Source organism: Schistocerca americana, chromosome 7 (genome assembly GCF_021461395.2).
Source record: "Schistocerca americana isolate TAMUIC-IGC-003095 chromosome 7, iqSchAmer2.1, whole genome shotgun sequence".
NCBI classification, from domain to species: domain Eukaryota; kingdom Metazoa; phylum Arthropoda; class Insecta; order Orthoptera; family Acrididae; genus Schistocerca; species Schistocerca americana.
In genome coordinates, this window is record NC_060125.1 from 596,756,458 (window position 1) to 596,774,335 (window position 17,878).

A 17,878-nucleotide genomic window follows, 5' to 3' on the forward strand; every position below is an offset into this window, starting at 1 on the left:
AAGCGAGAACGCTGCCGCACGACCACGAGCTGCGGACTTTCTTGCTATAGCAGGGCTTGACACTCGTATGAGAAGAACTTCATGGGTCAGTACAATTTTGATGGTTTCCTTATGTGAAATTTACCGGATTTTACAGCCACAAAAATTCTGCAGGCGCTTCAGTAGTACAAAATGGGGTTCCCAGAACCCTACTGACGATAAAGGAGACACCTTATAGCATATTTCTCTGTGCTACGTCCTTCAATAAACCGTGTTTTTGCATCACACCGTTTTTTATGTGCGTATAAATCGCGTAAAAGTAGCGTAACTTTGCACGTCTATATCTCGGGAAAGGATAAAGATATCAAGAAAATTTTCAAGACTGTTCGAGATCGGGAAGTTAGTAATTCGCTGTGCATAGCCGTCTTAGAATCTGCGGTCTCGGTTTTGGTATAAAATGAGCTGAAAAATGTTTTCTTAGGTTTTCTGAGAAACCGCCCATAAACTAATAAAGACTTTTGAAAACGAAGATTCCATTTATAGATAAATAGCTAGAGAATATACTGTAACAATTTGAGGAACATACAGTTTTCACTAAAAGCAATGAGCGAGAACGGTCATTGCATCTATCACTACCATATCTCAGGTCCATTTAAGCAAATTCTGAACGTTGTGGTGCAATCTTTCTTGTACGTGTAATGTTGATACAACTGACGTAGTGCGGCAGGGAGTCATACAGATGTATTTATCAAAATTTGCAGTAGATATGCAGACTACGAAAACACATTGCAAAGAAAATGTATATCTGGGCTCGGAGAAAACTTCTAGCTATCGCTAATTTTTTTGCTACTTTTCTGCTACTTTTTCACTTTTTTATTTAGTCTAGATTCATAGCGATCAATCCTCAATAGACTGTCTATCCCATTCAACAGGGACTGTAATTCTTCACGACTTCGACGGAGCATAGCAATGTGAGCAGTGAATCTTATTATTTCTGTTCAAAATGAACGTCAGTCCTCAACTCTGAATCTTTCTTTTATTTCTTCCATTCCATTTCCCATATTCAGATTGACCAGTGTAGACAATGACTGCTTATGCCTTCCTTGTGTCCTCCTTTAGTCCGAGCGCATTTCTCTTTGGCTATCATTCGCGTATTCCCTTTTTCGCCCTTGTAAATGCATTACCCTCGTTTCCTCTTTTTCCGTATGCCTAGCGTCTGAGGATTTCAACGTCTTCCATCACTGTGTATAGACTTTTCTACGTCGACAGTCCTACGATGGGCTTCTAAGTCACAAAATTAGCGAACAGTCCCGTCCTTACGTTCGGTCAGAGAGCTGACGAAACTGGTGGCTGTCAAGAAGGAAGCTCTGTCCAGGACGCCCCGCCCCCCTACCACCGTGACGTGTTCCCACTACACACCCTCGCTTCTGCCCCCACCACCTCTTCCACGCGCAACGCCACGATGACTTGGCGGCCAATTGCGTAACGCGAATATCCGGTAACCCAATAAGCGGGACTCGGAGAACACATGTAACGCAATTATCCCAAAAGTGGCCCACGGCGGCTTCTTGTCTCTTCAAAAGGCCTCCTGGCAGCTCACGTCACGCTCCTTCAGTCGGTGTCCACATGGCGGCGCTCAGTGCGACACAAAGAGAACAGCACAGCCACTCACTTCCTTGCAACAGAATTTGTTTTCTCTCAGTTACAGGAATTCAAACGTTACTGATAGCAATCAGCGATAATAGGTACGGGTAGTGACGCAGAGGTGAAAAAAAACTGCTCAAAACAATATAGGGATGAGATTAGATCTGATGCATTACATAAAAAACTCGTAATCGACACTGGATTCACGCATTTCACGTACTGCATTTTACTGATCTACTGTATCTGATCTCCATATACGCAACGCCGGTTAACTGCTGTTTGTGTATTGATCGATGCTCAACTAAACTACACAATGAGGATGATATCAGGAACAATAAAGCCAACGCCTTTACACTGGCTACCTATACTGAGCAACATTCCCCCACCGGACCTGCGCAGAGAGAACGCTCTCTTACGTGAGTATGGAAAAGTGCTGAACAACGAGAAACTGCCAATCCATAAGGATGTTCTTGCCCTGGAGATGAACAGATTGCGCTCAAGACACCCCTCTTTAAAAAAGGCAAAAAATACGCATCCTCTCAACCCGGATTATGGCAACCTCTGGAAAATGCGGTGGAGAGAATCTGTGCCCCAAAACCTGCAGAATATGCCATGCATCAATGTCCAACCACCAGGATTCAATTTGCCAAGGAAAACTTGGACGACCCTGAATCGAATTCGGACAAACAACGGCAGATGTGCAGACAGCCTCCACAGGTGGGGTAAAATCACCACCCCGAGATGTGACTGCGGTGCGGACCGGCAGACGATTCGTCACATCGTGGAAGATTGCCCTCTGAGACGTTTTGCAGGAGACCCCAATGAGTTTCTGACCGCAACTGAAAGTGCAATAGATTATGTCACAAATCTGGATGTTTGTTTGTGAACTTTTGTTTGTTATATACACTATTTTTAAACACTTTTATATCTACAACTATATGTTACACACTGTGACTACTCTTTATTTCTGTGTCTTATGATTTTTATGTCTTTTCTATATGATGTGTTATATGCCATAAGCTAAATAAATGTGTATTAGAAATCGGTTCGAAACTTTCCTCATATTATTAAAATTACTACACCAAGGAGAAATGCAGATGATAAACGGGTATCCATTGGACAAATATATTATACTAGAACTGACATCTGATTACACTTTCACGCAATTTGGGTGCATAGATCCTGAGAAATCAGTACCCAGAACAACCACCTCTGGCCGTAATAACGGCTTTGATACGCCTGGGCATTGAGTCAAACAGAGCTTGGATGGAGTGTACAGGTACAGCTGCCCATGCAGCTTCAACACGATACCACAGGTAATCAAGTGTAGTGACTGGCGTATTGTGACGAGCCAGTTGCTCCGCCACCATTGACCAGAAGTATTCAATTGGTGAGAGATCTGGAGAATGTGTTGGCCTGGGCAGTAGTCCAAAATTTTCTGTATCTAGAAAGGCCTGTACATGACCTACAACATGCGGTCGTGCATTATCCTGCTGAAATGTAGGGTTTAGCAGGGATCGAATGAAGGGTAGAGCCACGGATCCTAACACATCTGAAATGTAACGTCCACTGTTCAGAGTGCCGTCAATGCAAACAAGAGGTGACCGAGACGAGTAACCAATGGCACCCCATACCATCACGCCGGGTGATACGCCAGTATGGCGATAACGAATACACGCTTCCAATGTGCGTTCACCGCGATGTCGCCAAACACGGATGCGACCATCATGATGCTGTAAACAGAACCTGGATTCATCCGAAACAATGACGTTTTGCCATTCGTGCACCCAGGTTCGACGTTGAGTACGCCATTGCAGGCGCTCCTGCCTGTGATGCAGCGCCAAGGGTAACAGCAGCCATAATCTCCGAGCTGATAGTCCATGCTGCTGCAAACGTCGTCGAACTGCCCGTGCAGATGGTTGTTGTTTGCGAACGTCCCCATCTGTTGACTCAGGGACCGAGACGTGGCTGCACGATCCGTTACAGCCATGCGGATAAGATGCCTGTCATCTCGACTGCTAGTGAGACAAGGCCGTTGGGATGGAGCACGGCGTTCCGTATTACCCTCCTGAACCCACCGATTGCATATTCTACTAACAGTCATTGTATGTCGACCAACGCGAGCAGCAGTGTCGCGATACGATAAAAAAGCAATCGCGATAGGCTACAATCCGACGTTTATCGAAGTGGTAAACGTGATGGTACGCATTTCTCCTCCTTACGCGAGGCATCACAACGTTTCACCAGGCAACGCCGGTTAACTGCTGTTTGTGTATTAGAAATCGGTTGGAAACTTTTCTCATGTGAGCACGTTGTAGGTGTCGCCACCGGCACCAAACTTGTGTGAATGCTTTGAAAAGCTAATGATTTGCATATCACAGTATGTTCTTCCTGTCGGTCATCTTGGTGGTGTAGTAATTTTAATGTCCAGTAGTGTAGATACATGCGTGGAAGACAGTATTAGCGCTAATCGGTGACAGGGAAATAATATGAAGGAAGTGATGAACTCTTCTCGTGTGATCACCTCAGTGGTGGCGTCGTCTTTTCGCAACTTTTCGAAGAGATTCGGACCCATCATCCCCAAGCTTCGGGATCATAGGTACGAAACTCGTCGGAAAGCTGCGAAAAGACAATGTTACCACTCGGCTGATCACCGGAGAAGAGTTCATCACTGGAATATGACGAGAAAACCTGCAATCGCAATGTGAATAAGCTCTTATAGATATGTGCTTGTAGCTTAGTCGGTAGAGCACTTGCCAGCAAAAGTCAGAGCTTCCTGGTTGAAGTCCCTGTTAGGCACACAGTTTTAATCTGCCAGAGGGTTTCGTATCTGGTTTAGCTCTTATTTAAGAAACAGAATGCAGAAAGTACCACTTCCTGTTAGTGTAATACAAATATCATCCGAATGGAGAAATGACAGTGGAACTCTTACTGGGTTCAATCGTGGGCCCAATACAGTTCCTGCTATATTGTAGTGATCTTCCATTTTATTTGAATTAAGAGGCATGGTTGAGAACGTAAAATGGGAAAACCATACAGTAGATCTCCTTAAAAGTCTACGTTCTGATAATTTTGTACAAAAGTAATTGCCAACTTTGGCGATATAGAATTCAGTTTGCCTATTTTCATTCACTGATATCTTATGGCATAATATTCTGAGGTAACTAACCACATAGCCAAAAGTATTCGTTGCACAAAAGAAAGTTATTATGTGTGGAATTCATATATGTACATGTTCCAGGCAATTCTTTAACCACCTGGTAATATTAATAACAGACTCACAGCGCATTTAGTCACTTACGAAATTTTTTATCAATAGTCCAAATGAATAACTTGTCACTCAGCAGAGAAAACAATGAAAAAAACATTAGAAGCAATACAACGCTTAGCCAAAAACAGTGGGACAACACACAGAAACACTGAAGCGCCAAAGAAACTGATATAGGCATGTATATTCAAATACAGGGCTATTACAAATGATTGAAGCGATTTCATAAATTCACTGTAGCTCCATTCATTGACATATGGTCACGACACACTACAGATACGTAGAAAAACTCATAAAAGTTTTGTTCGGCTGAAGCCGCACTTCAGGTTTCTGCCGCCAGAGCGCTCGAGAGCGCAGTGAGACAAAATGGCGACAGGAGCCGTGAAAGCGTATGTCGTGCTTGAAATGCACTCACATCAGTCAGTCATAACAGTGCAACGACGCTTCAGGACGAAGTTCGACAAAGATCCACCAACTGCTAACTCCATTCGGCGATGGTATGCGCAGTTTAAAGCTTCTGGATGCCTCTGTAAGGGGAAATCAACGGCTCGGCCTGCAGTGAGCGAAGAAACGGTTGAACGCGTGCGGGCAAGTTTCACGCGTAGCCCGCGGAAGTCGACGAATAAAGCAAGCAGGGAGCTAAACGTGCCACAGCCGACGGTTTGGAGAATCTTACGGAAAAGGCTAAAGCAAAAGCCATACCGTTTACAATTGCTACAAGCCCTGACACCCGATGACAAAGTCAAACGCTTTGAATTTTCGGCGCGGTTGCAACAGCTCATGGAAGAGGATGCGTTCAGTGCGAAACTTGTTTTCAGCGATGAAGCAACATTTTTTCTTAATGGTGAAGTGAACAGACACAATGTGCGAATCTGGGCGGTAGAGAATCCTCACGCATTCGTGCAGCAAATTTGCAATTCACCAAAAGTTAATGTGTTTTGTGCAATCTCACAGTTTAAAGTTTACGGCCCCTTTTTCTTCTGCGAAAAAAACGTTACAGGACACGTGTATCTGGACATGCTGGAAAATTGGCTCATGCCACAACTGGAGACCGACAGCGCCGACTTCATCTTTCAACAGGATGGTGCTCCACCGCACTTCCATCATGATGTTCGGCATTTCTTAAACAGGAGATTCGAAAACCGATGGATCGGTCGTGGTGGAGATCATGATCAGCAATTCATGTCATGGACTCCACGCTCTCCCGACTTAACCCCATGCGATTTCTTTCTGTGGGGTTATGTGAAAGATTTAGTGTTTAAACCTCCTCTACCAAGAAATGTGCCAGACCAGAACTGCGAGCTCGCATCAACGATGCTTTCAGACTCATTGATGGGGACATGCTGCGCCGAGTGTAGGAGGAACTTGATTATCGGCTTGATGTCTGCTGAATCACTAAAGGGGCACATATCGAACATTTGTGAATGCCTAAAAAAACTTTTTGAGTTTTTGTATGTGAGTGTAAAGCATTGTGAAAATATCTCAAATAATAAAGTTACTGTAGGGCTGTGAAATCGCTTCAATCATTTGTAATAACCCTGTACAGAGATTTGTAAATAGGCACAAAATGGCGCTGCGGTCTGGAAAACCTCTAAATGACAAGTGTCTTTTTTTAGATCGTTTACTGCTCCTACAATGGAAGATTATCAATATTATGTGAGTTTGAACGTGGTGTTACAGTCGGCCCACGAGCTATGGGACACACCATATCAGTAATCCGGTAAAACGTCAAAAATCCGACATAGCTATATCCGGAAAAAGATCCTGCAAGAACGGGACCAACAACGAACGTGGAAGAAGTGCAACCCTTCCGCAACTTGCTGCAGATTTCAATGTTGGGTCATCAACAAGTGTCAGCGTGCGAACCATTCAACGAAACATCATCGATATCGGCTTTCGGAGCCGAAGGGCCACTCGTGTATCCTTGATGACTGCACGACACAAAGCTCATCGCCTCACCTACATTGGACTGTTGACGACTGGAAACATGTTGCCTGTTCAGACGAGTCTCGTTTGAAATTGTATCGAGCGGATGGACGTGTACGGGGATGGAATCCGTGCATGTCAGCAGGGGACTCTTCAAGCTGGTGGAGGCTCTGTAATGGTATGGGGCGAGTGCAGCTGGAGTGTTGTGGGACCCGTGATACGTCTTGATATGACACTGACGGGTGACGCGTAGGAAAGTCCATTGTGCATTCCAACGAACTTGGGCAATTCTTGCAGGACAATGCGACACCCCACATGTCCAGGATTGCTACGGAGTGGCTCCAGAAAGACACCTTTGAGTTTAAACAACTCCACTGGCCACCAGCCTCCCCAGACATGAACATTATTGAACATATCTGGGATGCCTTGCTATGTGGTGTTCTATAGATACCTCTACCCCCTCGTACTCTTACGGATTTATGGACAGCCCTGCAGAATTCATGGTGCCAGTTCCCTCCAGAACTACGTCAGACATTAGTCGAGTCCATGCCACGTCTTGTGGTGCTACTTCTGCGTATCCGCGGGGGCCCTACACGATAATAGACAGCTGTACCAATTTCTTTGGCTCTTCAGTATAGCACTAAGAGTCAACCACAAAATCAAAACAGTTAAATAAAAATGAAAGCCAGCAGACAACACAAACATTACAAAACCCCAAAAGCAACTCATGCAAGGAGTACACACAAAACAGTAACAGTCATGACATGACAAAAAATGAATTGTACACTTTGCCATACAAACACAAATCATCACACGGAATAGCAAATATATGGAAGAAACTCGGATTACATACTGATTACAGAAAATGAAACATACTCCTGTGACATTTACAAACACGAATAAACAAATCAGGCAGTTACCACGTAACAAGTATATACCACTTAAAATGTCAAGAATGCAGATCACTGCATCTGGGAATGACAGTTAGGAACTCTAAAACTGGGTATAAAGAACATATAAGAAGTTGGAAGTACAAAAAAGCCATTTTTCCTTTGCTGAACACCTCATGAAACATGGACGTAATCATCTAACATGGAACAGGATTTGAAAATTATTACAGTGGAAAATTACAACAGAAAACTCTAATAATTACAGGAAAACTTTCGTGTAAAAGGGTCCTCTCAATGAACAAATAAATAATTAATGACCACATCAAGATAAGCAACAAGTCACTAATGATGTTAGCCGGCCAGGGTGGCTGAGCGGTTCTAGGCGCTATAGTCTGGAACCGCGCGACCGCTACGGTAGCAACAATTACATTGAAAGTGGGGAGCAGGATATGGACAGACGGAGGTGGGAGGATGATGTGGACAGAGAGACAGGTCAGGAAGACATGGACACAGGTGTGGGAGAACGATCTGTGTGCAATACTGTACAAGTGTTGGAAGCATACACTAACTAAGCCTCCAACCCTCTAAAACCCCCAATGTTTTTCGGTGTATGGGATAAAAATAAACTGCAGATGGAAACTCGTCTCCAAAACCGTCATTCACTAAGGCAACAGAAAATTTTAACTATAGGAGACAAGGCCTGTCTACGCAGCAGCCAGCTCCATCTTACCCACTGGTGATTTTGGCAATCACTCGTGAACACTGAATGACAAACAACATTGCGAGACGTTACACCTACAGTCGTTCATCGTACAATGTCACGTTTGCTGCCAAAGCGGTGGCCTACTGACAGGCGCCGGCGCCTACAACTTCGATCCTCTGCAGCTTCTTTGGACGCCGTTTCTGGACACGTGTCCTTTCCTCGATTTGTTCCTCAAAACATCCTCTACAGCCCCTCGAAGTTTGTTTCAACATTTCTGGGATACTCTGTATACATTAAGGCCACATACAGTCTGAAAACCTTGTAAGGGTCTTGCAGAGTAGGCTGCGCTGAGAAATAATTGTTAAGAAAAAAATTGAATACACTGCGCCGTTTCCGAGTCAGTTAGCATTGAAGTTAGCCAATCAGGCTGTTACGCGAGGAAGTTCAAGCGGCCCACCAGGTACAGTTAGTGTCACTTGTTCACATAGCGCAGAAGATAGCGTAAGAGACTGCTCAGCCTTTGGTTCTGGTTCGATTCTTACTACCGTCCAAGGTCCAATTTTTGTATCGCTCTAACGGTCCGTTTTAGAGCACAGAACAAAGAACTCGTTTGGTGACACCGTCTCTGGCGGACTGCTTGAATTTGCGCGCGCTACGCTTGACTGCCAAAGTTCAACGATAATTAACTCGGGAAAGGCGCAAAACATCGAATTTTATTCTTAACAATTATTTCTCAGTGCAACCTACCCAGCAACAACCTTACAAGCTATTCAGACTGTTCCTGACAGCCCTACGTAGTATATACATCTAACGTTTTGATAGTTGTTTTAATGCTAGGGGTGTTCTACATAGCCTCTCCTTCATCGAGTACAATGCACAGAACGTTCATAAAATGATGTAAAGTGTCGCAAAAGTCCTTCTTTAGGATGTCCAATTCATGCATCACATTGGCTTGAATTGCGGTCACGTTGTCAGAGTTTTCACGCCTCATGTGAATTCCTGTGGTTTGTCATTTTGTGGTAGGTTCATATTGATAACATCAATTTTTGTCACCAGTAATGACTTTTCCACAAAAGAATTGCTCGCATTTAGCATTTAAGACACTGCCAGCATGGTTGTTTTTGTTCGGGAGACAAAGTGTGCAGCATAAACTTAGCACACACTTTTCTATTCTTCAAAATGATCTCTATAACGTCTTGAACACTTGATTTAGAGATTTTGCTCCATTGGGATTTGTGATACAATAACATTAACACACTGTAGTAGTTCGTCCACAACTGCCGGCTCACAACTGACTGGTCGAATGCATATCTGTTGTTTACTGTTGTTTGTTCAAGGTTCCACGGTAGTTACTGTGCTGACGTCGCTAATACTCCGAGAATAAAATGAGTCTAGGAAGTTTTTGAATGGATATGTATGGTGTTAAAAAAATATGTTTACAGATTTTGGGGACAGAGTGCTGACACCAATACAAAAAAAGTCTAGTAAACGTGGGCTCTAGAATGCACAGCTTAACAGTGAAACATAGCCTGATCAGGCAGAACATTATGACCAGCTACCTAGTAGCCGGTATGTCCACCTTTGGCATGGATAACAGCGACGACGTGTCGTGGCGTGGAAGCAGTGAAGCCTTGGTAGGTCGCTGGAGGCCCTTGTCACCACATCTGCACACACAAGTGACTGAAACGTTGTTCTACTAGGGAATAGGGAAATAGTAGGAAGGACTGGACCCCTTTTGTTATCACTCGTCTTATTTAACAACCATATCAACAAACTCCTTTAGAACAACAATATCTTAATCCTGACTACTTTAGCTAATAAGAACAGTAACCACAAGAATTTAGTGAATCTGCTACCTAAGTCTTTTTTATGAAACGAAGTCTATCTCATATATAGCAAAATTTTACAACCACTGACAATTATGCGCCTGAAGGCCTAAATTAGCACACAATATTTCTGACTAGTCTTCGGACACTGAGAACTGATTTTCTCAAAAACATTTCCCTAAGTAACGACCTGCCAGAGATGCACCCAATAAATAGCAGGATGAAGTTAATACAAAGGCACTTGTTTCACACTCAAGAGTCAATCAATATCGCTAAGGCTTACTAAGGTTTCAAACTTCGACACCAAGGCCCAGTAACACAACTAATCAGCGCAAGGTCTTACGAAGAGTAGCACAGCAACAACCTTCCACAATCGTATGATGCTCTTGAGACAAGGCTTAATAAAAATAATAAATATAATAAAGACCGAAGTAAATATAATTAGCGCCAGAATTAATTAGCGAGAGTGACGCCAGGTCGCTGAAGGCAGAACGAAAACTTAACTTGGAGAAGCCAAGGCGGAAGGCGGCAGTTCGTACAAGACCCACTTCTCGAGCTTCGACCCGGAGTCACCCCGTACGCAGTATTTCACAGCCCCGGTACCCATAGGTGGAAAGGTAGCACTTACTCCAAAACACCAGCCAGCCAGCAGTATCATTTAACAAGTGCACAGAACAGGCCCGCAGGGGCAATGTAAAAAAATGTTATTATTAAATAACAGGTTAAATTAGTCACTAATAAAACGGCACACAGCCTTTACCCTACTACGAATGAACTACACAGGCAAGGTACAACCAAGTGCGCAAATCTTATGAATTACCTTAAGGAGAATTGCCTGCTATTAAGATATTAAAAAAACTTACAATTACTAGCAAAGCCAGCGGGCACTCCAATATTAGTCACAATTAAACTACGTGAACTCTTATGCCCCACTGTTCAGTGGAATCCGCAACGAGCACAATTCTGAAAATTTCATTATAATCTTTACTGGGACTCGCTGCGCTAAGGCTACCAAACACTCGAATGCAGTATATTTGATAAACAGATAACGGCCTTGCAGCTGATTACGTATTACATCAAACAACAATTTCCCACGAGCTGTCAGAGGCACGCTCGTGCATTATATCAATATTTAATACCTGTCTTAAACACCATGAACTCTTCATAGGAACACCTTTACGTCCATGTTAACACCCATGCGCTTACAGTTACCATAAGTGAGGTAGCAGCCCTCAACACCTTCAAACACATTCCGTAAGTACAATCTCACTTAACTTTTCGCTTACGTCCGATATGGCTTGCGTCGGGGTACAGCAGGCGGGAATAAGGCAGCGAACGACCGTAGACAGCCGTGACCTGAACTAGCAGCACGCAACTCGAGGTAGCAGCAAGCCACCTCACAGGCGACAGGAAAGGCTCTCCACCAAGCTGCCCCATAGACGTGGTCGTTTCTCACTCCACTACAAGCGCACTCCGGCCTCAGGTAGCATCAAATGCCAACTGTCCCGTCGTTGTCGAGAGCCTCCAGTTAACTCCTCCGGCAATAACAAGGCAGCCAAAACTCAATACGCGCCACAAGCAAAGATAAGAGAGCGAAGGTGAGGTACTTGCAAATACGGCTCAGTCACCTAATTCCCATAAATTCCAGGGCAGAGGGCTATGAGCTCACATCCCAGATGTGTTCGATCGAGTTCAGGTCTGACGAGCTGGGACACGGCACATCAACTGAAACTCGCCACTGTGTTCCTCGAACCACTCCGTCACATTCCTAGCCCTTTGACAGGGAACATTATTTTGCTGAAAAATGCCGTTGCTGGCGCGGAACATGATCATCATGAAGGGGTGTACTTGGTGTCCAATCAGTGTACGATACTCTTTGGCCGTCATGGTGTATTGCACGAGCTCCATTGGACCCATGGATGCCCACATGGATGTTCCCCAGAGTATAATGGACCCATGACAGCTTGTCTCCGGCCCGCAGTACAGGTGTCAAGGACATGATGAAGAAGGTATCGGGCTTCATTAGACGTAGCACCGCCCCATCAGTGCCCCAACCTCCAGTGTCGACGGTCACGTGCCCATTTCCGTCGTAGTTGCTGATGTCGTGAACATCGGTACATGGATGGATCGTCGGTTGCGAAGGCACATTTTTAGGAGTTTTCGGTGCACTGAGTGTTCGGACACCCTTGTGCTCCGCCAAGAATTAAAGTCTGATGTTAGTTCAGCCATATTTCGACGCCTGTCCTGTTTTACCAGTCTACCCAGCCTTCAGCGTCCGACATCTCTAATGAGGGGAGGCCGCCCAAGCTCACGCGGTCTGGACGAGGTTTCGCCTTGGTTGTGCCACGTCTTGAAGACATCACAGCACTCCTCGAACACCCGACAAATCGTGCAGTTTCCGTGATGCTCATGATGAGCCTGTGGGCCATCACAATCTGCCCTCGGTCAAAGGCAAACAGATCGCGCGCCTTCCCCATTCTACACTCGGACAGCGCGCTCACTGATGCTGGATGTACCGTGCGTGTGTCTGACCAGCAGTCGTTCCTCGCCAGGTGACGATGCTGCCTTCTGGACGGGTTTATATCGATAGTAGGTCGGTGGCCATAATGTACTGGCTGAAAAATGTATGTCTTCTATTGAATGAAAGTTTTTGCTTCTATCATCGTATATTTTCACCTGCGTCAATTTTCGCTGCTAATGATAATAGTGTATAGGATAAATTAACCAACGTATACATAATGTTCCAAGGAACAGAAAATGTGACTTTTCTCACGAGAACCAATATTTATGGAGCTTTCGGTACTTAGAAGAACATACAGACAACTGATTCGTACGTGATATATCATATTAAAATGTTCTCATGGAAGTGTTTCGTCTTAACGAAGAACTTAGGTCGGAAAATGCACAAAAAGCTTCTTTAGTCAACGAAAGCCAAACAGGCTTATTTGTAACTGTGGAGATATCGGATTTACTTTCGGATCGACCGTCAGCGATACTTGGCGAGTGAAAATAAACGAATGAGGCTCACTTTGGTCTGTGTTGCCAACATAAACTGGGACAGGTACTACTGCTAACTTTCGCACACGTCTGCCTGTTCAAATGGTTCAAATGGCTCTGAGCACTATGGGACTCAACTGCTGTGGTCATCAGTCCCCTAGAACTTAGAACTAATTAAACCTAACTAACCTAAGGACATCACACACATCCATGCCCGAGGCAGGATTCGAACCTGCGACCGTAGCAGCAGCGCGGCTCCGGACTGGAGCGCCTAGAACCGCACGACCACCGCGGCCGGCCGTCTGCCTGTTCTGGCTATTATGTGGCGGCGCGGTTTCTTCTGTCTTCACACTAACATAGGAAATATTCACCTCAGTTAACTCTTCAGAAGCCTGACCTGCTCTGAAGGGACGTGTAACACACCTCAGCTGAGAAAAGATGTAAAAGAGCTACCTGCACTGCGGGTGTCGACAGGGTGCACATGTGTGTTTAACTATATTATACTTTTTAAAGTTAGTGTTACCAGGTCGGGCCGGCCGGTGTGGCCGTGCGGTTAAAGGCGCTTCAGTCTGGAACCGCGTGACCGCTACGGTCGCAGGTTCGAATCCTGCCTCGGGCATGGATGTGTGTGATGTCCTTAGGTTAGTTAGGTTTAATTAGTTCTAAGTTCTAGGCGACTGATGACCACAGAAGTTAAGTGGCATAGTGCTCAGAGCCATTTTTTACCAGGTCGGGCTGTAACTACTAAATAAAGCAAAGCTCTTGTATTAAAACACCTTTCCTGTATTTTCACTTTGTGTACATACACTTGCTACCAAGCCCGTCCTGGCTTATGGTTCCAGAAACGAAAGAACGAAAATAAGCACAGTTCTTACTAATCCTTCTCACACTTACAGCCCAGTCTCTTCCTATCTCTCTCTGTCTCTGTCTCTCTCTCTCTCTAGTAACCAGTTTAAGGTTTTAACGAGGAACTGTTTCTCAAAGAACCGCACTTTTCGACAGTTAATGAACAGTTTTTTTAAAATGTCTGATAGTTTGAAGGCTCGCTCACATAGTATGCAGATAACCACGTTTGGACTCAGGACGTTCGCACTAATGACTACTCGGCACGCCACACGAAACTGGTACACTCTGAAAGAAAATTTCAGTTCTCAGTAAAGAATCGGACATTTTCGAAGACGTCATTAACGAACGATCACAAACTTTTACCGACACATCAAAATCTCCAAACTACGATGCTAGAAAACATCAGTAACTTATTGTCCCAGGTCGTATGCAATTAATATTTATTTTTATTTCATACCAAAATGCGAAAGTACCAGACAAACTGCCGGCCCCGGTGGTCTAGCGGTTCTAGGCGCGCAGTCCGGAACCGCGCGACTGCTACGGTCGCAGGTTCGAATCCTGCCTCGGGCATGGATGTGTGTGATGTCCTTAGGTTAGTTAGGTTTAAGTAGTTCTAAGTTCTAGGGGACTGATGACCACAGTAGTTAAGTCCCATAGTGCTCAGAGCCATTTGAACCATTTTTGAACCAGACAAACTTCTTCTTCGCTGACTTGGGTGCAAACTAAACTTAACAACGAAGAAGTTATAAACCGAAATATTTTAATCAGATTGCAGTCAGCTCAAGACAGATAACCTATAGTAACAGATGTTGACAGAAGCTGTGGAAAATGGCCACGCAAACAAACGTATTATGGACGCCTTGTCAGGTATTTCCAAGTGACTTCTACATGAAGTTTAGAAGGATACATCTCAATCTGCTTAAAACTATCCAGCATATAAAGTTTAACAATACTTGCAGGTCAAATAATTATACCTAAATATATTAATGTACAGGTTAAAAACAGTTCCGCAAGTGCACAAAAAACGAAACAAATAGCTCAAAAAATTTGGATAAACAATGAAATCAAGTCTCTTTGTGCCAAAAAGCAAACCCTAAATTGGGAACTATATAAAGCACATCTTAATCTTACGAGTGTTCTGAATAAGTAGCTTGCAGACCAAGTTTGTAAAGAAAGAGCTGTTTTTAAACTAAAACAATAAAAAAATGTACAAACGTGTGTATCCAATTTATAGAACAATCACAGAAGATGCTTTGTAAATAAAAGAGAAATGCGTCTGGTATAATTAGTTTAAGTCAGATTGCAGCAAGCTCAAGACAGTTAACCTATAGTAACAGGTGTCAACAGCTGCTGCGGAAGATGGTCACGCAAACAAACAAAAGATTATAAGTTCTACAGAAGGAATCACAGTGACTGGAGTCGCAGAATAAGACTTGCGATCAATTAGCACTGGCACCTATTCGTGGAATACTGAGCACAGCTGACAGTACTTTTCACACAAGAATACCAGAACAGAGAGCAGGTTCCGCGGAGGGCAAGTCGGGGGAGGCGAAGTACCCTGTTCGACGTCCAGCTGCTCGGAATGGCTGCGGTGAGGTCTCTTCCAGACTGTGCGGCTGCTGGAACCGCCAGGAGTACATCGTGGAGGCTGCGCTGCGTCGGAGCTGCTGGTAGTGGCTCAGTGAACTGAACTGCCGTAGAACGGACAGCGACCTCTTAAATACACATCCGGTGAACTAACTTCCCCTCGATGCTTGGAAGGCACATGACTGCTAAGGCAAAGTTCTACTTCCGCTTGTGACACTGTTGCCCGGAATGATTACGCGGCTGGTGTCTATGCGGGTCACTCTTTGGGACAAGCTAGCGCCGCATGCTTCTGTGGTGCCGCCTGGAGTTCCAGTTCAAAACAGGCAGGCGTTTGGAAAATGGAAATTTGTTTATTGTTTGTGCACGGGTTAAAGAGCCGACTGATTCATGTGTGAACATATGCTACTTTCAGCCTACGAAATTGTTTTCTGAGATGTGGCATAAAAGCTTCTTTTATAGTCCTTCGTATGGAGTGTTGTGGGACAGGTTCCGGAACTGTATTCTTGATCTGAAATCAGATAAACGTAGCAGGGGCAAGTTTATTACTCTTATGATTGCCATAATCTGTTTCGACCCTGAATGCTATTCTTCAGTAGCAATATGTGCATAGTCTTTGCCACCCGGTGTAGTCGCGTGGTCTGTGGCGCCTTCTCACTGTTCGTGTCGGAGGTTCGAGTCCTCGCTCGGACATTGGTGTGTGTGTGTGTTGTCCTTAGCGCAAGTTAGTTTAAGTGGGATTAAGTAGTGTGTAAGCCTAGGAACATATGACTTCAGCACTTTGGGCCTATAGGAACTTACCAAAAAATTTCATATTAAATAGTCGTGAAAGTACACAGATCCCACTGATGTGCATATCTGTGTCAGTCTGGCAGTTAAAAGGCAGTTAAAAGAAAACTACACTACTGGCCATTAAAATTGTTACACCACGAAGCTGACGTGCTACAGATGCGAAATTTAACCGACAGGAAGAAGATGCTGTGGTATGCCAATCATTAGCTTTTCAGAGAATTCACACAAGGGTGGCGCCGGTGGCGACACCTACATCGTGCTGACATGAGGAAAGTTTCCAATCAATTTCTCATACACAAACAGCAGTTGACCGGCGTTGCCTAGTGAAACGTTGTTGTGATGCCCCGTGTAAGGAGGAGAAATGCGTATCATTCACGTTTCCGACTTTGATAAAGGTCGGATTGTAGCCTATCGCGATTGCGGTTTATCTAATCGCGACATTGCTGCTCGCGTTGGTCGAAATCCAAAGACTGTTAGCAGAATATGGAATCGGTGGGTTCAGGAGGGTAATACGGAAAGCCGTGCTGGATCCCAATGGCCTCGTATCACAGGCACAGATGAAAGGCATCTTATCCGCATGGCTGTCACGGATTGTGCAGCCACGTCACGATCCCTCAGTCAATAGATGGGGACGTTTGCAACACAACAACCATCTGCACGAACAGTTCGACGACGTTTGCAGCAGCATGGACTATCAGCTCTGAGACCATGGCTGCGGTTACCCTTGACGCTGCATCACAGACAGGAGGGCCTGTGATGGTGTACTCAACGACGAACCTACTAGGTGCACGAATTTTCAAAACGTCATTTTCGCTCATGAATCCAGGTTCTGTTTACAGCATCATGATGGTCGCATCCGTGTTTGGCGACATAGCGGTGAACAGACATTGGAAGCGTGTATTCGTCATCGCCATACTGGCGTATCACCCGGCGTGATGGCATGGGGTGCACGTCTCGGTCACCTCTTGTTCGCATTGACGGCACTTTGAACAGTGGACGTTACATTTGAGATGTGTTACGACCCGTGGCTCTATCCTTCATTCGATCGCTGCGAAACCCAAAATCCCAGCAGGATAATGCACGACCCCATGTTGCAGGTCCTGTACGGGCCTTTCTGGATACAGAAAATGTTGGACTGCTGCCCTGGCCAGCATATTCTCCACATCTCTCACCAATTGAAAACGTCTGATCAATGGTGGCCGAGCAACTGGCTCGTCACAATACGCCAGTCACTACACTCGATGAACTGTGGTATCGTGTTGAAGCTGGACGGGCTGCTGTATCTGTACACGCCATTCCAGCTCTGTTTGACTCAATGCCCATGCGTATCAAGGCCGTTATTACGGCCAGAGGTGGTTGTTCTGGGTACTCATTTCTCAGGATCTACGCACGCTAATTGCGTGAAAATGTAATCACATGTCAG

General features: G+C 44.8%; 1 protein-coding gene across 1 annotated transcript in view; it reads left to right on the forward strand.

The window, feature by feature from the left end:
- The window catches only part of LOC124623136 (transient receptor potential protein), a gene marked incomplete at its 3' end in the record, with an annotated part of 258,350 nt that overhangs the window by 62,531 nt on the left and 177,941 nt on the right, over positions 1–17,878 (forward strand). The gene's annotated exons all lie outside the window — the stretch shown is intronic.